We start from the raw sequence: 25,156 nt of genomic DNA on the forward strand, positions 1-25,156 counted from the left end.
TCAAGAAAACCCTTCTAAGGTGAAGGATAAGTTGTTATATCTGACCCTTCCTGAAACCAAAAGAGAGGCACAACACATAATGTGCCCGTGTGGATTTTGGAGCAGTATTAGCATTATTTGGGTGTGTTACTCCAGCCCATTTACCAGCGGCTAGTTTTGAGTGGGTCTCAGAGCAAAAGAAGGTTTTGCAACATGTCTTGGCTTCTGTGCAAGCTGTTCTGCTCCTTGAACCATATCCAGCAGATCCAGTGGAGCCTGAAATGGCAGTGACAGATGCTTGGAGCCTTTAATAAGCCTCTAGAGGTTGATCACAGTGCAGGCCTTTAGAATTCTGAGCAAAGCACTGCCATCCTCTGTGGATAATGACTGTACTTTAGAGAAACAGCTGTTGGACTGCTAGTGAGCCTTGGTAAAACATGAACGTTTAACAATGGGCCACCAATTTGCCATGATACCAGAGCTGCCCTTGACACACTGGATGTTATTTGACCCACTAACCATAAAGTTCAGTGTGCACAGCAGCATTCCTTCATCGAATAGAAGTAGTAGACACTTGATCAAGGCAGGAACAGGTCCTGAAGGCACAAGTAAGTTACATGAAGAAGTGGTTCAAATGCTATTGGCCTCTACTCCTGCTGCAATGGCTTCTGTCTCCCAGCCTGGACCTGTGGTCCTATAGGGAATTCTCTATGATGAGTTGACAGAGAAGAGAAGACTGGGGCCTGATTTACAGATGGTTCTGCGTGGTATGTAGGCACCATCATAAAGTGGACAGCTGTTGCATGACAACTCCTCTCTGTGACATTTAGGAAGGACAGTAGTGAAGGGAAAACCTTACAGCGGGCAGTCCTGCTTCCACCAGGACACACAACAATGCTTCCGTTGAGCTGAAAGTAGACTGCCCCTTGGTCCCTTTGGCTTTACGTTCCTTTGACTCATGAGACAAAGAAGTGAGTTACTGTGCTGGCTGAGGTGATTGATGGCAACTACCAAGAGGAAACTGGACTATTCCACAAAGAGGGTAAGGAAGAGTATGTCTGGAATACAGAAGATACCTCAGGCTATCTCTTAGCATTATCATTCCCATGGTTAAGGTCAATGGAAAACTTTAACAGGCCAAACCACATAGTAGTTCTAATGGCCCAGACTCTTCAGGAGTGAACCTTTGGCTTATTCCACAAGGTGAAGAACAATGACCACCTGAGTGAGGTGTTTGCTGGAGGCAAAGAGAATGCAGAATGGGTAGTGAAAGAAGTTAGTTAAAATACCAGCACCAATCACATGTCCAGTTACAGATATGAGGTGTAATTTGCCAAGAGATTTCCTTCTTAGTTTGATATGAAAACATTTGTGGGTGTGTATAGCAAACAGCTTTGTTTTCTTTCCACTCTTATTCCCTTGTCATGAGACATAAGATGTGCTGACTTTATAGTATAATAATTGAGTGTTGTTCATTTGACATCTTAGTATTTGTATTACCAGATATCAAGGAGAATCAATAGTAAACATCACTCAAAGATTTTACCTCCTCTCCGGGGAAGAAGTAATACATTTTTGGTTGTACATAGCATAGTTGTATCATGTTAGGTGACCTTGCTATTATCATTATTTAGAAATAGAATAGTTTTAAGATATGTGTATGGGTGCTAAGTTGACAAAAGGTGAACCTGTAATGGTTAATTTTATGTGTCAACTGGTCCGTGAACTGTCTAGATATCTAATTAAACATTATTTGGGGGTGTTTCTGTGAGGAAGTTCCAAATTAGTGTGGAATTGGTGGACTCAGTAAAGCTGATGACTCTCCGCAGCGTAGCTGGGCATTAGCCAGTCTGGTGTGGGCTTGGATGGAACAAAGAGGCAGAGGAAGGTGGAATTCACTTTCTGTTTGACTGGTTAGCATTGATATTCTCCTGCCCTTGATGATCTGATTCTCAGGACTTCATACTCAGAAAGGAATCTATACAATTGGCCCTACTGCCTGAGACCTTTGAAAGTAGGACACTACTGTCCTCACTCTCCAGCTTGCAGAGGGAAAATCATGGAACCTCTCAGACTCCATATCATGTCAGCCAATATCTTATAATAAATGTCTTGGTATAAATATAGATAGATAGATAGATAAATAGATGATAGATAGATATATAGGGAGGTAGTGAGATAGAGAGATAGATTCTCCTGGTTCTGTTACTCTGGACAACCATGACTATAACCAAAACTCACTGTATGTTTAGTGAACATCTTGTTTTATCTTGCAAAGTGAGGGAAATATCATTATGTAACTGTTAGCTATGGCTCTAAATAAGTCTCACTGTGAAGGTACCTTTTCAGAAGAGGTAAACGTCACGTACTACAGCATAAGGAATATTGTGTATATGAAGTTGTACTTGAAAGGGGTGATCTAAATGCTGATCTGGCTTGGTAATTAATTTTTCAAAAGGGACAGAGAACCCTCCCATTAACCATACTGAAATTAGACAATGTGGTTTTTATTGGCTATCATCACTATCAATCATGGTTCCCGAGAAAAAATTATTTAAAAATCCACAATAATTCATCCTTTGAAATAGATGCCCTATTTGCATCTTTCTGTCCAAAACTGAAAGGAAAGTATAAATAGAGGGTGCAAACTGTCAAAATATTTTCAGAGTGCTGTTTAAGTAGGGAATAGAGTATATGGAAACTCTGTTTCATCTGATATCAAAATATCCTAATACTATAACAATTTTGCTTCACTGATTACTTTAAAGCAGTGATTATCTTAGCTCAGGCTACTGTAACAGAATATCATAGACTGTGTTGCTTATACCACCAACATTTATTTCTTACATTCTGGAAGATGGGACGTTCAAGAACAAGGGGCCAGCAGATATTTATTGTACATGGTGAGAGATTGCTTCCTGGCCTAGTAGGCAGCAGCCTTCTCACTTGGCATTTGCAGGTTGAGTATTCCTGGGGGTGGTGGGGAGGAGTTAGTTCTCTTGCCTCTTTCTCTTTTTATAAGGGCACTAATACCATCATGAAAACCTGACCCTTATGATCTATTCCTACCCTAATTACCTCCTAAAGTCCTCATTCCAAATACCACCACATTAGGGGATTAGTGCTTCAATGTATGAATTTGGAGGGAAATCAACATTCAGTTCACAACAGTAGTTTGCTATGTATAGTCCCAAAACAACAGCATTAGCATGACTGAATTAGAAACTCTAATGATAATGCCCATCAGTCTGTGTTTTCATAAGCTCTCCAGGTGATTTTGATGCCCACTAAATTTTTCAAACCTTAGTTTTAAAAGACCAACAAAAAGAGCTAAAATGAAAGCCTATACCAGAGAGGTTTTGACACTTTCCAAATACTACATGTGCTAAGACTACATGCCAAAATCAGTCAACAAAACAGACTTTAGTTATACAGTTCTAATTTTGATTTATATTTGTTTGTTTTTGCCCAATCCTAGTTATGTTATTTCTTTGAACACAGTCTAGGATAAAATTATCAACAATCTCCTGAACAGTAGAAGTCTTACTTAGTAGAAGGTATTGGAAGGCAAAGAGAAAAAAACATATGCACATATACATAAAGAGAGATAATTTATTATATATTCTTTTCAATCTCCAGGTTAAGAAAATGAATGCAACTTCATAATAAAGAATATCTCAAGTATATTATTTGTATTTCCAACAAATGATCTAATCTAGCATCAGCAGTGTCCAGACAACTGGATGAACTTAGCAAAATTATATCATCCTTTAAATCTAAATAACCATTAAACAATACAGATTTAATTTCATAGTTTCTTTTTAAAGGAATCAGCAGAATATCTTGTCCAAAAATGTGGATTTTTCACAGGTGTATCTTTTACCTCTTTACCAACATACCATTGAAATGACAAAAAAATGTACAAATGAATAAATCTATAACAGAAGTGAATGGGATCCATCATTCGAGTAGGGATTTTGGTAATTTCTGGAAGGCATAAAGTAGTTGAGATTGTACTGAAGATCAATACAGAGCAGAGGAATCTGTAGACTAGACGTCTACAAGAGAAGGCTTCAAGGAAGTCTGCACTTCTGAGAGGCCTCCAACTGTCTATTCTGTACTCAGCAACCTAAATTAAGATGTGATGGGTTATACACCCTCTCATATACTCATAGCTTGACACCAGACTTCTCATTCAAAGAAAAATTCTGTAGGAAACAGTGCTAATGATGGCAGAAGAAATACATACCGCTGCCTATACTTTCAGTTAGTCTTTGGGTCATTACAATGTATGAAGAAGCAAAACGCTAAATAATTGAAGGAATCCATCTAAACAATGGAAACCTTATACAGTAATAAAAATCATTGAACTATGTACATATGCAATAACAATGATTCTTTTTTATTATTTTTAATTTTTTTAAATTGAAGCATAGGTGATTTACAATGTCATGTTAGTTTCAGATGTACAGTAAAGTGATTCAATTATACATATATATGTATCTATTCTTTTTCAGATTCTTTTCCCCTATATGTTATTACAAAATATTGAGTAAAGTTCTCTGTGCTATACAGTAGGCCCCTGTTGGTTATCTATGTTATACATAATAGTGTGTATATGTTGATCCCAAACTCCTAACTTATCCCTCCACCACCTTCCCCTTTGGTAACCATAAGTTTATTCTCTATGTCTTTGGACCTTTTGTATATAAGTTCATTTGTATCATTTTTTAAAAGATTCCACATATAAGCGATATCATACGATATTTGTGTTTCTCTGTCTGGCTTACTTCACTTAGTATGGTAATCTCTAGGTTCATGCACGTTCTGCAGATGGCATTATTTCATTCTTTTGTACGGCTGAGTAATATTCCACTGCATATATTATACCACATCTTCTTTATCCATTCATCCATTGATGGACATTTAAGTTGCTTCCATGTCTTGGCTATTGCTGCAATGAACATTGGGGTGCATGTATCATTTTAAGTCATGGTTTTCTCCAGATATATGCCCAGGAGTGGGATTGCAGGATCGTATGGTAGCTCTATTTTAATGAAATAGGATAAAAAGCCCAGAAATAAATCCACACACCTATGGTCAATTAATCTATGACAAAGGAAGCAATAATATACGATGGAGAAAAGACAGTCTCTTCAATAAGTGGCGCAGGGAAAACTGGTCAGCTACATGTAAAACAATTAAATTAGAATATTCTCTAACACCATACACAAAAATAAACTCAAAATAGATTAAAGACCTAAATGTAAAACCAGTTACTATAAAACTCCTAAAGGAAAACATAGGCAGAACACTATTTGACATAAATCACAGCAATATTTTTTTGGATCCACCTCCTAGAGGAATTGAAATAACAAATAAACATATGGGACCTAATTAAACTTAAAAGCTTTTGCACAGCAAAGGAAACTATAAACAAACCAAAAAGACAACCTACAGTATGGGAGAAAATGTTTGCAAACAATGAGACTGACAAGGGTTTAATCTCCAAAATATACAAACAGCTCATATAGCAAAATATCAAACAAACAAACAACACAATCAAAAAATGGGCAGCAGACCTAAATAGACATTTCTCCAAAGAAATGGCCAAAAGGCACATGAAAATATGCTCAGCATCGCCAATTATTAGAGAAATGCAAATCAAAACTACAATGAGGTATCCCCTCATACCAGTCAGAATGGCCGTCATCAAAATGTCTACAAATAATAAATGCTGGAGAGGGTGCAGAAAAAAAGGAACCCTCCTGCAATGTTGCTGGGAATGTAAATTGATACAGCCACTATGGAGAGCAGTATGGAGTTTCCTTAAAAAAAAAAAAAAAGACTCTTTAGGGAGAAACAGTAAAAGCAACTGGAATGTGATGAATGCATTCCCTTTTTGGGACATAGGGGGATGTCTCAGAGGAGTAAAAAGAAGGCAGATGACCTGGTCTAATCTTGTGACTCGCACTTCCAGGAATATAGAGTAATGATTTTTGTTTTAAATAATTATATGTCTTGCATCTTTAAACCAAACCTCTGATTAAGCTTCTCCCTGATATTTTGTCATACTCTATCCCAGGAACCAATCCTACTGATAATATTTTCAATTGTCATGAAAGAAATTTAAGAAGGTGAGCTGGCATGCAGCAGCCATGCCAGGTCCAGTAATTTCCCTGGGCTCATTGCCGGGTTGAAAAAGAGTGATGCACTCTTACTGTATTCTATGTATGTGAGCTGTCAGATCATTTTAAGTTTATAAATATTTTGTGAATACTTATTTAGGAGCTCATGTGAGTAAGCCACTATGCTATCTACTACAAAAGACAGAAGGATTTCTAAATTGTAATTTAAAAGAGTTTGTAGGCCAAAAATATTATTATACGAGGCCAAGTGTGACCAAGAAGAATAAATAAACTGCTAAACATTTGAGATGAGTGAGCATTCCTATTATCTTTGAGGTACACTGGAAAAACATCGCAGAAGTTGTAAAATTTGAGAGAGTCGTTGAGAAAATGATACCTTTTCAATTTTAAATGAAGATAGAGAAGTTGGGTGGGGAGGCTTCTCTGTGGAGAGACCTGTGTGAGCAAAAGCATGAACCTGAGAGAGAGAGGTTTGTCCAGAAAGCTTTCAGTAACTCAGTTTGGGTATAGTGTAGAGTCCACAGGAGGATTGTGGAGAAAGAGCCTTCAGAGTTAAAGCAAGGTTTTATTTGAATGCTGGGATGAACATATGCAGGGTGAAATATGAAGAAAAAAAGAGAGAAGAAAGAAAGAAAAGAAGAAAGAAAGAGAGAAAGAAAAGAAAGAAAGAAAGAAAGAGAAAGAGAAAAAGAAAGAAGGAAGGAAAGAAAGAAAGAACAGAAAAAAAAGAAAGAAGAAAGGAAGGAAGGAAGGAGGAAGGAGGGAGGGAGGGAGGGAGGGAGGAAGAAAGGAAGAAGTCTGTATATATAGATATATATGCGTATATATTTACTTGTATTTATATACCATATAATCTTAACATAAATGAAGAAATAATCATAATGCACATGTATGTATACAGCTCTAGACACATTTCCCATATATGTGAAAAATCTGGTAGCAATGACAATCTATTAAAAGTTATTGAAGAAAGATATCATGTAATCAGAGTCCAGTTTATAAAGGTTAATCCTGCAGGTATGTTTGGAAAGGAAAAAATATCAGCAGGATGGAAGGGATAAATAACAGAGGTCGGTAGTTTTGAGGGTTAGGACCTGAGTGATATGGAATGTGTATGGAATTTAAGTGTCAGGAGAGGAAAGGCAAAATGGCTCTGAAAATGGATTGCTTATTATACTTAAATAGTATGGCATGTGAGGAGAGCAACCTTTCAAGGACTTTTAGAGCATGAAACAGCCAAATTCTTGCTCATTTTCAAGTATTTCTCAGCTACCCACTGGGAACTATGGCATCATATCATCTTAACATTATTTGAGCTTTGGTAATATGCATTTAAAGCCCCTTGTTGTCAACAACACATTTGAATAACTTTTACATACTACTGATCTCTTTATCTTACAAGCTTCTTTCTTTTTTTTTTTTTTTTTTGCTGTACGCGGGCCTCTCACTGTTGTGGCCTCTCCCGTTGCGGAGCACAGGCTCTGGACGCACAGGCTCAGTGGCCATGGCTCACAGGCCCAGCCGCTCCGCGGCATGTGGGATCTTCCCGGACCGGGGCACGAACCCGTGTCTCCTGCATCGGCAGGTGGACTCTCACAGTAAAAGTTATATATCATGTTGTAATTACAGAAGGTTAATCTGAATAAAAATCCTATATGAATAAAGGCATGTAGGACACCACCTACAAATGATGAGACGAACAGTCGCATACATAGTCTATTGGTCATAATCACTGGATAAATAAAGGGTTGCATATGGCCACATAGCGATCATATGCCATACTTGCCAAGAGAAAACATTCCGTGGTCTCACTGACTGTAAAGGGAAAAAATTGTACCATGCATTCAGAGAGAAATATCATCTTACTCTTGGCGGAGAAGTTGACCAGCATCTTGGGGGTCACTATGGATGATACTGAAGTATCCACAAAAGCCAAACTCCCAAGGAATAAGTACATGCGGGTGTGAAGTTGAGAGTCATTCCAGATGAGAGCAGTAAGACCAAGGTTCCCCACAGTGGCGTTGAGGTATATCACCAGGAATACCAGGAACCAGGGGATTTGCCACTCCTGTTGATATGAAAATCCTGAGAGAACAAACTCTGTCAGCAATGTTGCATTTTCCTTTTCCATATCTTCACTGGATGTCCCCTGAAATAAAATGCAATAAATATAAAAATAACATTCACTATGGATTTATGAATTGAAAACTTGTAAAGTGGAGTCGAAATCATACTCCTATCAGAATGCCCTTTTAATTTCATAAAATATCACTATATAAACTGGGGGATTTAAAGAAATGCCACTCAATATGATAATTTCAGTTCAAATAATGTGCAGAAATTAATAGATTTATATAAAAGAGACATTCTAACCATTTGCTAAATTTGTGGGGACCTGATAGAGTGTGGTAGGGAAATTCTGAGTCTGGGACATGGATTATTAGTCAAGGGAATAGATGTTTAAGGGATCTGGATTATAAAATGAATTGAATGCTACGTGAAGGATCATGAACTCTTTGCCTCAGGTAATATGTATATACTGAAAATTTTCAAGACAGGGAGAGGCCTCAGAAAGTATTTTAAATTAATTTTTTGTCAGCACAGAAAATAGGTGTCATGGAGGGAAAGCTGGAGTCAGGGATACTATTCAGGAGATATTGCTATTTATTGTCCAATGGTTTTCTAACCAGATTACACATCAGAATTGATTGTGGAGCTTTTTATGCAGAATATACATTGTGAGACATTACTGTAGAAATTAATTCAGTGGGTCAATATTCAGTTCTAGGGATCTGTACTTTAAAAAAATGCTCCACAAATGCATGTGTAGTGCCTAGTCCGTTGGTGATATAACTTTGGTTGTCATGAGGAAGACAGAGAGATAGATGCAAAAGAATTCAAAATGCAGAGACACTAGGACCTTGTGACATTAGATGTGAAAGGGATGGTCAGTGAAGGAGAGAAGAGTCACTTGGTGACTGGCTAGATGGACAGCAAAAGTTGAAATCAAGATCTCAGCTGCAGTGGCCAGTTTGTGGAGAGAGCATCCTCTGAACATCAAGATGAGATGTACTTAGTAATATGAGTCTACAAATAGCTTAATAGAAATAATGTCTTAGGAGTTTTGGGGGTAGCTGAAGGCATATTTATTGATAACCTATCCATTGAAGAGTATGCATAAGAAGAAGAAGGGCACAGAAAGAAACGTGAGGAACTTATATTAAAGAGGTTACACAGTGGATACACAGCATATATTAGATAGCCAACATCTGATCCCCTTTTCTCCCACGTAATCGTGGTGGCTGGTAGAGGGTATCACCCATTCAAGAAGCCAAAAGATGATAGCCATAATGACCTATATGGGAATAGAATCTAAAAAGAGTGGATATATGTATATTTATAACTGATTCACTTTTCTGTACAGCAGAAACTAACACAACATTGTAAACCAACTATACTCCAATAAAAAATTAATTAAAAAAAAAAGAAGCCAAAAAACTAGAAACTGACTTTCCCATTCCCCTTGCACATAGAGTGAGGGAACTTGACCTAGATTTGTCAAATCAAATCCACAAAACCTACATTTGGAATAAGAAGAGAGAGAGAAAAAAAATGTACCGGGACAAAAGAGAATACTGGTTGCAAAGACAGCAATATCAAGACTCCAGCAAACTCATCCTGCATCCACAACCATGGCACTGTGAGTGTGAGCTGGCATTCCAACCTCAACATCAGTGGCAGCAGGTCTCATTGAGCTGGTGTTGGGTCATGATTTGGGCTGTTGATTAGCTCCTTTGCTTCCTTCTCTTCCTGATCATTTTTTCACCTGATTTCTCCATTGTCTCATGCATTTCTATGTTAGAGCTATTTCCATTCAATTAACTCATTTCCTGTGGCAACCAAGAGGCCTGGTTCACAACAGAGAAAGACTAGGGTGAGACCAGAAAAGGATACTGAGCTGAGAAGCAGGAAGGAGACTAGAAAGCTGAGTGTTATGAACTTAGAGAAAAGATATTCAAAATGAACGAAGAGAATGATGTGTCAAATGCCAAAATAAATGGTCTAGTAGGACAAAGGGTGATCAGATTTCACTGAGTGTGGAAATTAAGGGATTTTTAGTGGCTTTAGTGAGAGCAGTTTGCATTTTGTGATTGAGTTAAGGCCAGAGACTAATGAGAAGTGAAAGGGAAACAAGTGGGTGGAAGGATTTGGAGTACTCCACGAAAGGTGGAGAACCATTGACATTTTCCTACTTCTCCTAGACACATATGGGGTTTTTTTTTCCTCTAGAATATTTTAATGAAAGTTTTCAAAAGAGAGGAGAGTAAGGAGTTGAGAGGAGAAAGGGAACAGGAAAAGTGGGAAGATAATGTGTGTTGGTGAAAAGAAAACAGCGGGGAGATAACAGATGGAAAATATCAAGAGACATAGATGGATAAGTATAGGAAAGACAAGCCAAAGTAGAGCTGAGAAGGAAGTATCTGAGAGAGCAAGTGTCCAAGAAAAGCTGAAGAGGAAATATAGGTATGCCCCGCTTTTCAAAAGTTTGCTTTACCACCACTTCTCTTTTATGAAAGAACTATATTAATAATTGTTTTCACTAACCAAAAGAGATCCGAAAAGGATTTTTGCTATTACCAATAAAAGACAAAAACAGTGTTCAGCATTTCTTTTGCAGCAAGCAGCTATAGAGACGACACACACCCCCCAGCAGCCAGAATGGCCCCACCAAGCTCCTTCCCTGGGAACTACATTTATCATTATCAGCATCAAGCCATCATATCTTTGAACTGTGTCTGTATCTGTGCTTTATCTTGATTTATTTTGTCCGTCTGTTAGGAAGATGTGTCTTAAGGTAATAGCTTCTTCTCTTTATGCCATTTCAGCTTTTAAAAGGTTTCATAGGAATGTTCTACTTTCAGATAGCAGGGGAAACCTGTAAAGGGAAAGGCTCAGAGACTTGGGGGTGAGTGTTTGTTTTAACTCTGGTGTTCCCCAAGGTTGTCTGTCCTGAATTTTTTTTTATGCAAAGTTTGTTTTCCTCTAGAATTTGTGTATGAAAAAGAGACTTCTATTTTAAATTGTATCTTACAAATTGTGTGTTGTTAATAAATATATTGGCACTGACAGAAAGTTCTTTCCATATTTAAAATTACTTTCTCTCTGTTATTAGAGTAATTAGAACTTACCTTATCTAGAAATCCTGCTCATTTAACTTGAGAGCACTTTACTCTCCACCAATTGTGGGCTTTTTAGTTTTGCGGGGAGAATCAAAAACTGATCCCAAACCGGATCTTGAATATAGGTGATATAAATAATGAACATCAAGAATTTCAGTTGTTAAGTAGATTTTTATATGAAATTTCCTTCCTTCTCTTCAATCCCAATCACTAAGTAATTGAAAGTTCTCAAATTTATTTTGTGTGTGGGTACTTATTAATTCATAAATGCTGGAAAACATAGTGGAGAAACATTGTCTATATATTTCCTAACATATATATATATGATTTATATACTTTTTTCATTTATATTCCAATGCATGTATATATTTCTATGCTATATATACAAAATATTCAATAAAATTTTTCTCATAAGTATGTGAAGGAATATAGGAATTAATATTTAAGTGATTTACCTTAAAAGTTTTAATCAGTTAACTAATCAGAGTGGGTCTTTTTGTCAGAAAGCTCTAAATGATTTCTCATATAAGAATCATATGACCTGAAACATTAAACCCAATTTAAAATTATTTAACTTTCTGGTTCACCAGAATTTACCTTATAAATCTTTATAGTTAGGTTAACAAAATAATAAAACATCATTAAATTAAAGGGAACAATTCTGTCTTACAGCTATTTTACATGTCTAAATTTTAATCACAAAAGTAAAATACACAATTAATTCACTTTTTTTCATTTCTACGCGGCTATTTTGACATCTTATGAACCCAATCTAAAATTATTATAAACAGTATTTTAATTTTTATATAAAGAATAATGAATATTATACAAATCATTTCTCTCTTACCCATATCTTATGAGAAATTGTGGATATCCTGTCAATACATTAGGCTTTCTTTACAACAGCACAGAAATGACAATAACATAGGTAGCAATTCTTTGCACACTGATTCATTTTGGAGACTTCCCAAGCTCAGGAAATTATAGTTTATATTAATTTGCTTTGAACAGAAGGGTCAAACAATTATACAACTGTGTACTTTTGCCAGAAGAAGGAGGACTGAAGAACTAAAATTCCCTTGATACCCCCTGCAAGGATTCCCTTTAGGGCAAAGCTAAGCATTTACTGGGCACTGTGGACTTGGACATGTATGAGAAAGGCAGGTTGTCCCATGGGGCATCATAGGCTCTGAAATTATAAACATCAATCATTGTAGATAGTTCCAGTTTTAACAGTAGAAACCACACTTTATGCCATTACTTTTCACTACAGATGACACATCTGATATGTTTATGAAAACTTCAATTTATCTATAAATTTTGATGCTCTGCTTAGTATCATATTGTCTGAGCTAATCATACATGATTTTAATGAGGTCAAAGTTCTAGACTCCCTTCAGGAGTGAACCCCAAGTAAAGTTGTCCTCCTCGTGCAAACTGTAGCTCACCTTCCAGACTCACACCTAACTCCCAACTTTAAGCTGAAATCTGATGAGAAATCTTACTAAGCAAAGATCTAGGGAGGAGCAAAGGAAAAAAAAGATCACAGTGAGAGGTGATCTAGATCAGTGCTCCTCAAACTTTATTGCCTGTGAACCTCCTGGAAATCTTGTTAAAAGGCAGATTTTGTTTCAGTAGGTCTGTGTGGGGCCCAGGGGTCTTCAACTCTAACAAAGTGATTGTTGCCTGTGGACAGGTCCCATCCACAGGGCCTTCATCATTGGAGGGACTATCAGATTATCAGAGAACCTAGGTAACTGGAGAAGCACAGCATGGTAAATGTGGCTTGCAAAAAGAGAAGCAGGGAGGAGCCCTATGGGGTCGGAGAGGCCAGCATATTTAGATAACACAGGACTTTGGAGGCCAGGTCAGGGACTTTGTTCTTTACCCCAACTTAAAGAAAAATTATTAACATGATTTTGAACATGGTGGTAATGTGTTCAGATTTGCTTTTTGTGCATTAACAGAGAAAATTATCCATGAACATTCATAAAATAAACCTTAATTTACTTACTTGTGACATTTTGATTTTATATCTAAAAAGTTTTAAAAAAATAACTTCCAATTGAAATGTGTCTGGCAACATACCAGGGAAAAAGGGCATATTGTTTGATAGATGCATTAATCCTTTTCCTGCTTCCTTAGAATTTTGCTAATGAAAGGCAAAAAAGTGGAGAAAAAATAACATAGATTAAAGAGGATTCACTGCGAAAACTCTGCAGAAGGGCTGAGTAAGCAGTAGGATGTGCAGAGGTAACTAGAATGTGCCGAGGGAACTTTTAACATAAAGAAAATTTGATGTAAATTTACTGCCCCCTTCAATTTTGTGTAATTATCTTCTAATTTATTGTGTTGCCTATCTATGATACAAAGGTCTGTATTGCTGCTTCTGGAGTGGATTGTCCTTTCAATTTCAGTTATTTTAACAGGTGGGTTGTGGTATCTCATTGAGGTTTTAATTTGCATTTCCCTGATGGCTAATGATGATTAAGAATCTTTCTGCCCTTATTTGACATCTGTAGGCCATCTTTAGTGAAGTGTCTCTTCAAATTTTTTAGCCCATTTTTAACTGTTTCAGTAGTTAAAATTTGTTTTCTAATATTTGAGCTTTGAGAGTTCTTCACATATCCTACATATGAGTGTTTTATCAGATATATGATTTAAACATGTTTCCTGAAATTCTATGGTTTGTCATTTCATTTTAGCAATTTTTAACAGCAATATATTTAATTTAATTCTTTATTTAATGAAGTTAATTTATCAATATTTTTTCTTTTATAGGTTGTGCTTTTGATGTCATATTTCTTGGTTGTTTATTTAGGTTTATGATCCATCTTGAGTTAATTTTTGTATAGGATTTGGATTATAGTTCATTTTTCTTCATACAGGTATCCAGATGTTCCAGCATCATTTGTTGAAAAGACTCTCCTTTCTTCACTGAATTACCTTCTCAGCTTTGTTCAAAATCAGCTATCCATATATTTATAGTTTATTTCTGGACTATATTCTAGTCTACTCATCTGCTTGTCTATCTTTACAACAATTCCACACTATCTTGATAATAAAGTTCTATGTTAAATCTTAGAATCAGATAGTGTTAGATCTCTAACTTTGCTCCTTTTTCAAACTTGTCTTGGCTATTCTATATTCTTTGCATTCCCATGTGAGTATTAGAATCAGCTTGTCAATATCTACAAGAAATCCTGCTGGTATTTTGATTGGAATTTTATTAAATGTATAAATGCATTTGGGGAGAATTGACATTTTTTCAATATTGAATCCTCTAACCCATCTTTCCATTTATTTAGGTATTCTTTAATTTTCCTCAGAAAAGCTTTTGCTCTTTTTCCATTTATAGATCTTGCACATTTTTTGCCAGATTTAAAACTGAGTTTTCATATGCTTATTATAATTGTACACAGTATTTTAAACTTCAATTTCTGAGTGTTTATTACCACTATACAGAAGTGCAGTTGATTTTTGAATATTGATCTTGTATTCTGGAAACTTGCTAAACTCATCTGTTAGTTGTAGTAGCTTTTTGTGGATTCCATTTGATTTTTCTGCATAGATTATTATATTATCTGTTTAAAATACATTTATTTCTTTTCATCCAATCTGGATGCTATTAAGGAAAAAATCATTCAGTGACACTTGTTGAAGATGGTAAGGAAGACTTTATTCAAGTGTAGGCTATTTTACTAGGTGTAGGAACCACTTCAGTGGGGGAGAGATGTTGAGCTCAACTCTGAATATAACATAAGCAAGTGGGTATTTATAGCCAAGGAGCAGGGAGGGGGGCAGTGGATGGAAAATTACCAAGAAGAAACAACAGAAGTAAGGGGATTCTGGCTAAACCCACCTCATAGTATTGCTGAAGGCAGTCTAGGGTGATCAGACATCACCTGGGGTATGGTGGAGGATAAGGAACCTAATTATGTATCAAGGATGATCAGATATCAAGGGTAGGGGTACTGGTCAGACTTAGCAGGAATTTTGATAAAACTGGACAATTCAGGGACGAATATGGAAGTACAAAAATCAGGCCTGGTTGAAAGAGAGCTCAAAGGAACCTGAGTAGAGTTTGATCAATGACAGAATCTTTGTCAATATCTTCCATTCACTCAAATTATTTTATTTCACAAATAAAACTGTCCATTACAGAAATATTTGAAAATACTGCTAAGTAATAAAAATATTTTATAATCATCTAGAAATATATACTACTAATATTTTAGTATGAATCTTTTAAATTTTTCTATCATATATTATACAAACATGCATGTTTTCTGATAAATTATGCAAATACATACAGTTTTGCAACCTGCTATTCCTGATTACTATATTTGGAGTGATAAGAGTGAGAAAGGAGTTCAAGTTCCTACTCTGATCCCTTTTGCACTTCCCTTTTTCCTTCTCCCAACGTAAGGAGATATTAATGTGTTGTGTGAAGTAACAAGATTCTGGTGGGACCACATGGGTGGGCTTAAGGGGCATCTAAAAGTCAGACTGTGGCTTTGATTTACCATAGCTTGTCTCTTCTTTTAACAGAATGCTAAATAGTTCCCAGGCATGCTTCCTTGAAACAAGCCAGTCACCTCTTCTTTTTTCTTTTTTATTTCACTTTTCTTTTTCTTCCAGTTTTATTGAGATATAATTGACATAGAGCACTGTATAAGTTTAAGGTGTACAGCATAACGATTTGACTTAATACATCATGAAATGATTACTACAATAAGTTTAGTGAACATCCCACCATCTCATGTAGATAAAAGTTAAATAGAAAAAACTTGTTCCTTATGATTGGAACTCTTAGATTTACTCTCTTAACAACTTTCATATATAACATATAACAGTGTTCTTTATATTTATCATGTTGTACATTACATCCCTAGTAACATCTCACTTTATTTTTTAAATTTTTATTTTATATTGGAGCATAGTTGATTAACAATGTTGTGTTAGTTTCAGGTGTACAGCAAAGTGATTCCATTATGTATGTACAAAAAATAGTTATGTACATGTATCTCTTCTTTTTTGAATTCTTTTCCCATTTAGATTATTACAGAATATTAAGCAGAGTTCCCTGTACTATACAGTAGGTTCTTGTTGGTTATCTATTTTAAAAATAGTAGTGTGTACATGTCAATCTCAAACTCCCAATCTATCCCTCCTCCCACCCTTCCCCACTGTAACCATGAGTTCGCTCTCTAAGTCTGCAAGTCTGTTTCTGTTTTGTAAATAAGTTCATTTGTATCATTTTTTTTTTAGATTCCACATATAAGTGATATTATATGATATTTGTCTTTCTCAGTCTGACTTACTTCACTTAGTATGATAATCTCCATGTCCATCCATGTTGCTGCAAATGGCAGAATTTCATTCTTTTTCATGGCAGAGTAAAATTCCATTGTATATATGTACCACATCTTCTTTATCCATTCCTCAGTCGATGGACATTTTGGTTGCTTCCATGTCTTGGCTATTGTAAACAGTGCTACAATGAACATTGGGTTGCATATATCTTTTCGAATTATGGTTTTCTCCATATATATGCCCAGGAGCAGGATTGCTGGGTCGTATGGTAGCTCTATTTTTAGTTTTTTAAGGAACCTCCACACTGTTCTCCATAGTAGCTGTACCAATTTACATTCCCACCAACACTGTAGGAGGGTTCCCTTTTCTCCATTATTTCTTCTTCCTGACTGGAGAAGTAAGCTCACCCTGGACTTTTCTTTCCAAACACAGCCAGCTCCACTTCACTCTTTCTTTTCCAAACTGGCCACCAGGCTTTGGTCTGGCCAGTGCAGGCCAGATTTGCGCACCAAGGCTTAACTTGTACACCTTTGGCTCCATCTCTTTCAGAGCTAGAAATCAAGGTTCAGATTAGGCTTAACAGTGAAAAATTCCTTGGACCTCTAGTCTAGGCCACAATATTCTGTCTTATTTTGACCAAGACTCAGGTAGCAATACATTTTACTTTGCTTTCTTTTCCTTGCACTTATATCTTTCTCTAGAACATCAAAAAGAATGTTTAGGTACTTTTCCCCAAAACTCCTAGAAGATAATTTAGCTATTTCTGCTTATCTGTTTTATATAAAATATACGGACTTGGACTTTTTTTGGTTTGAAAACTTTTAACTAAAAATCCAAATTTTAAAAAAGCATATGAGTATTCAGATTACCTAGTTATTCTTAAATAAGCTTTGGTATCTTATATTTTTTCTAGGGAATTTGCTCACTTCATCTAGATTGACAAATTTTCAGACATAAAACTGTTCAAGATATTTCTTTGCTGTCCTTTAAACATTATAGCCTCTGTAATAATGTTCCTCTTTCTCTTCTGATGTTTGCATTTTCTGTCATTTAGTAATTTAAGTTTTTTCCCTTTTTTTCTTGGCCTGTTTGGCTAGAAGCTTATCAATTTTATTGATCTTTTCAAATAACCAGCTTTTCATTTTATTGATTTTCTCTATTACTTTTGTTTCAATATAATTGATTTCTGCTCTTATATTTATTATTTATTTCTGCTTGCTTTGGGTTTAATTTGCTCTTCTTTTATAGTATGTTAATGTGGAAGCTTAAAACATTGATTCAGTCCTTTCTTCTTTTCTAATGTACGTAGTTAATGCTATAGATTTCTCTTTAACCGTTCTCTTAGCTATACTCCACATATTTAAATATTTGTATTTTCATTATCATTGAATTTAAAATATATTCTTATTTTCCCTGTGACTATTTCTTTGATCCATGGATATTTAGAAAGATGGTTTTTAATTGCCAAATACATGGAGATTTTAGAGATATCTTTCTCTTATTGATATCTAATTTAATTATGTTATGGGTTTATAGTTTGTATTAATTCAATTATTTCATTCTAATTCTTTAATCTTTAAAATTTTATTTAAAGCCCATTATTGAAGTTTAAATGGAAAAATTATCAAAGTATGTTTTGCTATTATATTCAAAGACTTGGTATCTATACAAAATACCTTATATATTTTTTTGTTTTCTTTTTTTTTTCCTTTTTTAAAAATTGAGTTATAGTTGATATACAGTATTATGTTTCAGGTGTATAACCTAGTGATTCACAACTTTTAAAGCTTATACTCCATTTATAGTTATTACAAAATATTGGCTAATATTCCCTGTGCTGTACAATATATCATTGTACTTTATTTATTTTATTCATAGTAGTTTGTACCTCTTAATCGTCTACCCCTATATTGTCCCTCTCCCCTTCCTTCTCCCCATCAGTAACCACCAGTTTGTTCTCTATATCTGGGAGCCTGTTTCTGTTTTGTTAAATTCACTAGTTTGTTTAATTTTTTTAGAATCCAAATGTAAGTGATATCATATAGTATTTGTCTTTCTCTGCCTGATTTATTTCACTTAGCATAATGCCCTCCAAGTCCATGCATGTTTGTACAAATGGCAAAGTTTTATTCTTTCTTATGGCCAAGTAGTATTCCATTGTATATATAAACCATATCTTCTTTGTTGATGGACATTTGGGTTGCTTCCATATCTTGGCAATTGTAAATAATGTTGCTATAAACCTTGGGGTGCATACACCTTTTCAAATCAATGTTTTCACTTTCTTCAGATATATACCCAAAAGTGAAATTCCTGGATTGCACGGTAGTTCTATTTTAAGTTTTTTGAGGAACCTCCATACTGTGTTCCACAGTGGTTGCACCAATTTACATTCCCACCAACAGTGTATGAGGGTTCTCTTTTCTCCACATCCTTGCCAACATTTGTTATATGTGTTCTTTTTGATGACAGCCATACTGGCAAGTATGAGGTGATATTTTATTGTGGTTTTGATTTGCACTTCTCTGATGATTAATGATGTTGAACATCTTTCCATGTGCCTGTTAGCCATCTGTATGTCTTCTTTGGAAAATTGTCTATTCAGGCTTTGGGCTCAGAGGGTCTTAAGGCACTCTGTCTGCTAATGGGTGGGGCTGTGTCCCTGCCCTTTTAATTGCTTGGCCTGAGATGTCCCAGTACTAGTGCCTATGGGCTGGTGGGCATGGGTGGGGCTGGGTCCTGAGGCTCATAAGCTAGAAGGAGGATTCCTAAATGGTGAATGCCAGCACCAGTGTCCACATGGTAGAACAAGCTCTCCAAAATGGCTTCTGCCAGTGTCCATGTCCCCAAGGTGAGCTGAAGTTGCCTTCTGCCTCTCCAGGAGATTCTCCAGATCAGTAGGTGGGTCTGACCCAGACTCCTTTCAAATTACTGCTTCTGCCCTGGGTCCCAGTGCATGTGAGATTTTGTGGTGTCCTTTAAAAGTTGAGTCTCTATTTCCCACAGCCCTCTGGAACTCCTAAAATAAGCCCCACTGACCTTCAAAGCCAAACTTTCTGGGGTCTCACCTTTCTAGGACGAACCTCTGGTCTAGGGAGCCCGATGTAGGGCTCAGACCCCTTACTCCTTTGGGAAAACCTCTGCAATTGTAATTATTCTCCCATTTGTGGGTCCGAGGGTATGAGAATTGACTATATCATGACTCCTACCCATCTTGTTGTCATTCCTTCTTTATATCTTTAGCTGTAGAAGATCTTTCAGGTAGGTTCCAGTCTTTTTTGTTGATGGTTGTTCTGTAAATAGTTGTAAATTTGGTGGGCCCGTAAGAAGAGGTGAGCTCAGGGTCTTTCTACTCCATGATCTTGGCCCTTCCCTAATTCAATTATTTTAAATATTACACAGAATAGAGTTTATTTTGGTGAATGTTCAGTGCACACATAAAAAAATAATGTGTATTCTACTGTTGTTTGATATAGTATTCTATAACTATCAAGTTGGTTGATAATGTTCTTTAGGTCTTCTCTACTTTCATTGATTTTCTCTCTACTTGTTCTATCAATTATTGAAAGAGGAGTATTGAAGTCTTAATCTGCAATTGTCTCTTTCTTCTTTGTCTCTTTCTCCTTCCCATTCTATCAGTTTTTTTTTTTGTTTGTTTTGTTTTTTTTTTACGGTACACGGGCCTCTCACTGTTGTGGTCTCTCCCGTTGCGGAGCACAGGCTCCGGACGCGCAGGCTCAGCGGCCACGGCTCGCGGGCCCAGCCGCTCCGCGGCATGTGGGATCTTCCCGGACCAGGGCACGAACCCACGTCCCCTGCATCAGCAGGCGGACTCTCAACAACTGCGCCACCAGGGAAGCCCCATTCTATCAGTTTTTGCTTCAAGTATTTTAAAGCTCCATTGTTCAGTGCTTACAGACTTAGTATTATTTTGTCTTTTTGATAAATTGAATCCTTTATCATTTTGCAATGTCCCTCTTTATCTCTGGTAATATCCCTATTTTGTTTGCTAGCCACTCCAGCTTTCTTCTGATTAGTGTTGGCATAGTATGTCTGCTTTTCATACTTTTATTTCTAATTTATCTGTGTCTTTGTATTTGATGTGTATTTCTTCTCAACAGTATATAATTATAGTATGTGGTTAGATCTTGCTTTTGAATCCAATCTGACAATCTGTCTTTTATTTGGTATATTATACCATTTATATTCAATGAATTATTGATGTGATTGGATTAAAATCTATCATTTTGCTGGATATTTTTCTATCCATTCCATTGTTCTTTGTTCTTCTTTCCTCTTTTCCTGCCTGCTTTTGGAGTATAGAAACTTCTTTATGATTCCATTTTATATCTACATTTGGCTTATTATTTATATATTGTCTATCTTTTGGTGATTCTCTTAGGGTATGCAATATATTATTTTAATTAATTACATCTACCTTCAAATAATATCATACCACTACATTTATAGGGCAATAATCTAACAAATTGTAATTTCTCCCTCCAATCTTTTCTGCTATATTATCATATATTTTACTTTTATCTGTAAAGTTATGATATATTGCTACTCTTTTGGCATTCAATTACCTCTTAGATTAATTCATAAGAAGAAAGATCCTTTTTGTATGAACCTTAATTTTTAACTATTTTCAGAGATGTTTGTTTGTGTAGCACCAAGTTTCTCTTTGATATCATATTCCTTCTTCCTGAAGAACTTCCTTTCATAATTTTTTTTCCTCTAGCACTTTGGGTAATGATTTTTTATTTTGGTTCTTGTCTTAAAAGTTTTTATTTTACACTTTTTTTCCCCACTGTGTCCCAGGCTTCTTTATTTAAAAACAAAGTGATGACTGACATTGTGTTTAAAATCAAGAACATCAATGAATTTTACCTTCCTTCGGACTATTTCCCTCAAAACTCCCTGCCCCCGTTCTTCATATTCCCAATTAATTGAATGTTTCCTATTTATTGAATGAAAAACCTAACTCCAAAAGCCCTGGCACAAATCCCAGGGTCCTGTTTCCCCAGTTTCTCCTGCTTTCCTCATCCCCCACTCCTGCCCCCACCCCTCAGAGAAAAGCAGGCACCTCAGTCTGAATGCATGAGAAAGCCCAGAGTGGTGAGCTGGACAAAAGGGGACACTTCACCCTCAAAGGTCAAAGGGACCAAGGAGTACAGAATAGTGAAGTGAGAGCCCCCATAGTCTAGACTACTGAAATGGGCCCTGGTGCCAGAGAAAAGCACACTGGTGACCCCATGAAAGGAATCTCAGCAGCCTCAAAATACTCTCATTGGGAATAGTTCCTGCTTGATTGACTGCCCTTCTGGTACCAGATACAGAGCCACACTCAGAGTATGTGCTTCTTGATGCCAAGCTACTTAGTTCTCAATGCTTATCTGCTCTCCCTTTTGAGCCTGCTGCAGGAGGGATTCCTCTTTGCCTTTTCCCTGAAGATTCTCCTTGTTGTCAGCTTCCTCCACCTATTTCTGCAGCTTACACACTTTACTGACACTGAGCTGCAGAGTCTAAAAACAGCAGCTGCTCCTTTGGCTAAATACCTTCCCACAGGGTGATCCTCTTCTGCTTTGGAGCTCCTGTAAAGTTCTGATGTCCTGAGACCCTTCCAGGTTTTGCTGCAGCTTCACATTGTCCTGCTTCATGCCACCAGGAAGACAGCACAAGGCTTGGGGGAGACCCCTTCAGAGTTGCTCTCAATCCTGGCCCCAGACTAGACTTCAGGCTGAGAAGTTTCCAGCAGCCTTGAGGATCCAGCCCCATTCCAACCTAAAGGACCCATTATGCCATCCCTCTGCAGAACTCACATAGCACTGAGTACCCCAAAAACTTCAGCTACTCTCCAACCCCTGCCCAATTCCTGGACCATATTGGAGGAGGCACAGAAGCGGGGTGCTGGAAGCCCAGCCAGGTGAGAAGGTCAACCCAGCCCAGCTCCAACCCTCCTGACCCATCACCTACACCTACCCCTACATCTGTGGAAGTAAAAAGGCAAAATTCAAAAGCAAGTAGGTATCCTGCAGTGAGGAAGAAAGTCCCCCAAGCTGAGGACCTGGACCACATTAATTTTTGGAAGTTATTTTTTGTTAGGTAAAATTCTGAGTTGGCAGGTCTCTTTCCCCCACAGTTTGAAATATGTCACTCAGTTACTCAGTTATCTTCTGGCTGTGTACTTTTCCCTCCCCTCTCACTACCTTCAAACTTTTCTCTATCTTTGGTTTTTAGCCACTTCAATATAACGTGTCCAGGTGTTTTTGTGTTTTTATTTTCTTATGATTTGGTTTCTGTTTGTTTTGTTTATTCTGCCTCAGGTTCTATGTTTCTTGATTCTTTCGTTTGATGACTTTCATTATCTTTGAAAAATTCTTGACCATTATGTTTTCCAAATATTCCTTCTGCCCAACTCTCATTCTTTTCCTCTAAGTTTCCAGTTACACATAAGTTAGATAACTTGATAGTCCTTCACAGTACTTGAATATTCTGGGTTTTTTTTTTTTTTTTACTCTTTTCTTTCTTTGTGTTTAATTTTGATATCTATTGACCTATATTCAACATCACTGTTGTTTCCTCTACTGTGTCTAATTTACTGATGAGCTCACCAAAGGCATCCTTTATGTTTGTTCTCATGTTTTTAAAAAATTATTTCTACCATTTTCACTTGACTTTTAAAAAACACTTTCTATCCGTCTAGCTCTAAATTCTCTCTAAATCTGATCATGCATGGAAACTTTAACATATTACTCATGATCATTTTAAATTTCCTGACTGATAATCCCAACTTCTGAGTCATATCTGACACTTGTTCTTTTGATTGTTTTGCCTTTTGACATTGGGTTGTCTCTTTCTTGTTTTTTTTTTTGTTGTTGTTGTTTGTTTGTCTCACAAGTTTTATCTGAAGTCTGGTCTTCATGTGTAGGACAATAAAAATGGAAGTTAATCGTACTTAAAGGACAAATGAAATATCCGGAATTATAAAAACTTAAAATTTTTTTATTAGCTGAAGTGTATATTTCAGATACCAAGTTAAAATGGACATTGACTATAAACTTTGGTAGAGTGTATTGTATATGTATGTGGTGGGGGTCAGACTCTTAAAGGTATGAGGTAAAAGGAAGAACCACTTTAAGATTCTGCTTAGATCTGAATAACATCTGGATAGATGGGGCATATCCAAAGTAGTGAGAGGACCACCAACCATTGAGATTTCTGTAAAGTAATAATCGCTTCATACGAAATAGTATAGTACATGTATGCCTGGTTTCTATATAAAACATTAAATTCTACCTTAGGGGAGAAGGGGTAGGTATCTTTGTTTGTGTTCTGCCACAGACTGAGACATTGTTTGAGTGCAGTAATTTATTTGTGAATAGTTGATGAGTGAGAAAGTGATGAAGTGAGACAGGAAAGGGAATGCAGCCAATAAAGGGTAATTTACCAAACAAGTTACAACTGTGGGTAATCAAGCTTAATCATTTTTGGAAACACCATGAGCCAGTATAGAGCATGAATGTCAAATTTATATAGACAAAGGGCGAAGGATCTGGGGTATTTATTCACCAACTCCTGCCAATCATTGGTTGATAAATGGTCTGGGGGAGAGTCTATGAACAGTAGTCATTTCCCAGTTCCTCCAATCTGCCTTAAATGCCTCTGGCCATCAGAGAAAGCCCTCAGATGAAGATGTATAGTTAGAAAAGACATGGGCAGGCACCAACAGTATCTGTAACAGGGAATATATCGGAATCAATGGACAGTGTGATCTGTGACTCACATTGAATGAGTCATTCAACACTAGCTATTATAGTGAGTCAGACTACCTCTCAAGCAACCCATTCTCAAAAACCTTAAATTTAGGTTTGTCCACATATAACAAAAGAAACGATGAAAATTGCTCTTACAGTATTAGAAAAGTGGAAAACAGTGTTTCACAGTGAGTCATGGCATACAATTTATACTATGTAACACTTAACATTAGGGCCTTTTAATTGGAATAAAGTTTCCTCTGATAGTTGCCAAAACTCCCCTAAAGTAGTGATGGAATGTTATTTAATTTGTTTTGTAGTCTTTAAAAATCTAAGCAAATACTCTTCCCAGTCACATCATCATCATCCATTGGGTCATTGCTTATGGTGTCTAATACACAGGGCAGTCAGCAATACAATATTGTGTTGTGAATAGTGCCCCTGAGTTAAGCAGTGCACACAGTTTGCATGGCCATTCAAAATTCCTCTGTACACACTTTGTTATAACACTATTCATGGAACCCATTTTTCTCTCAGTAGTTTATAAATGTTGTTCCATTGTCTCTACTTTCAGTGCAACAAATGGGAAATCAAATATTACTGTACGTACCTTTACTTTGTTAGTAACCCAGTCTCTCTATCTAGAAGTTTAAAGATCCTCTCTTTACCCTGAAATCTGGGACTGTTTGCCAGGAGCATAGTCCTCTTGTGGTTGTTATAGTATCAGTGCTATCCATTGCAGATTATTTAGCTTAGGAATCCAAGATTTCCTTTG

At 36.5% G+C, this 25,156-nt stretch overlaps 1 long non-coding RNA gene and 1 pseudogene across 1 annotated transcript in view; one reads left to right on the plus strand and one right to left on the minus strand.

Annotated features, from left to right (window-relative positions):
* The window catches only part of LOC141278487 (uncharacterized), an 80,868-nt gene that overhangs the window by 17,110 nt on the left and 38,602 nt on the right, over positions 1-25,156 (plus strand). The window lies entirely within an intron of this gene.
* Positions 151-8,280, minus strand: LOC141278513 (olfactory receptor 5H1-like; annotated as a pseudogene).

This window comes from Tursiops truncatus, chromosome 4, assembly GCF_011762595.2.
Source record: "Tursiops truncatus isolate mTurTru1 chromosome 4, mTurTru1.mat.Y, whole genome shotgun sequence".
Taxonomy (NCBI): domain Eukaryota; kingdom Metazoa; phylum Chordata; class Mammalia; order Artiodactyla; family Delphinidae; genus Tursiops; species Tursiops truncatus.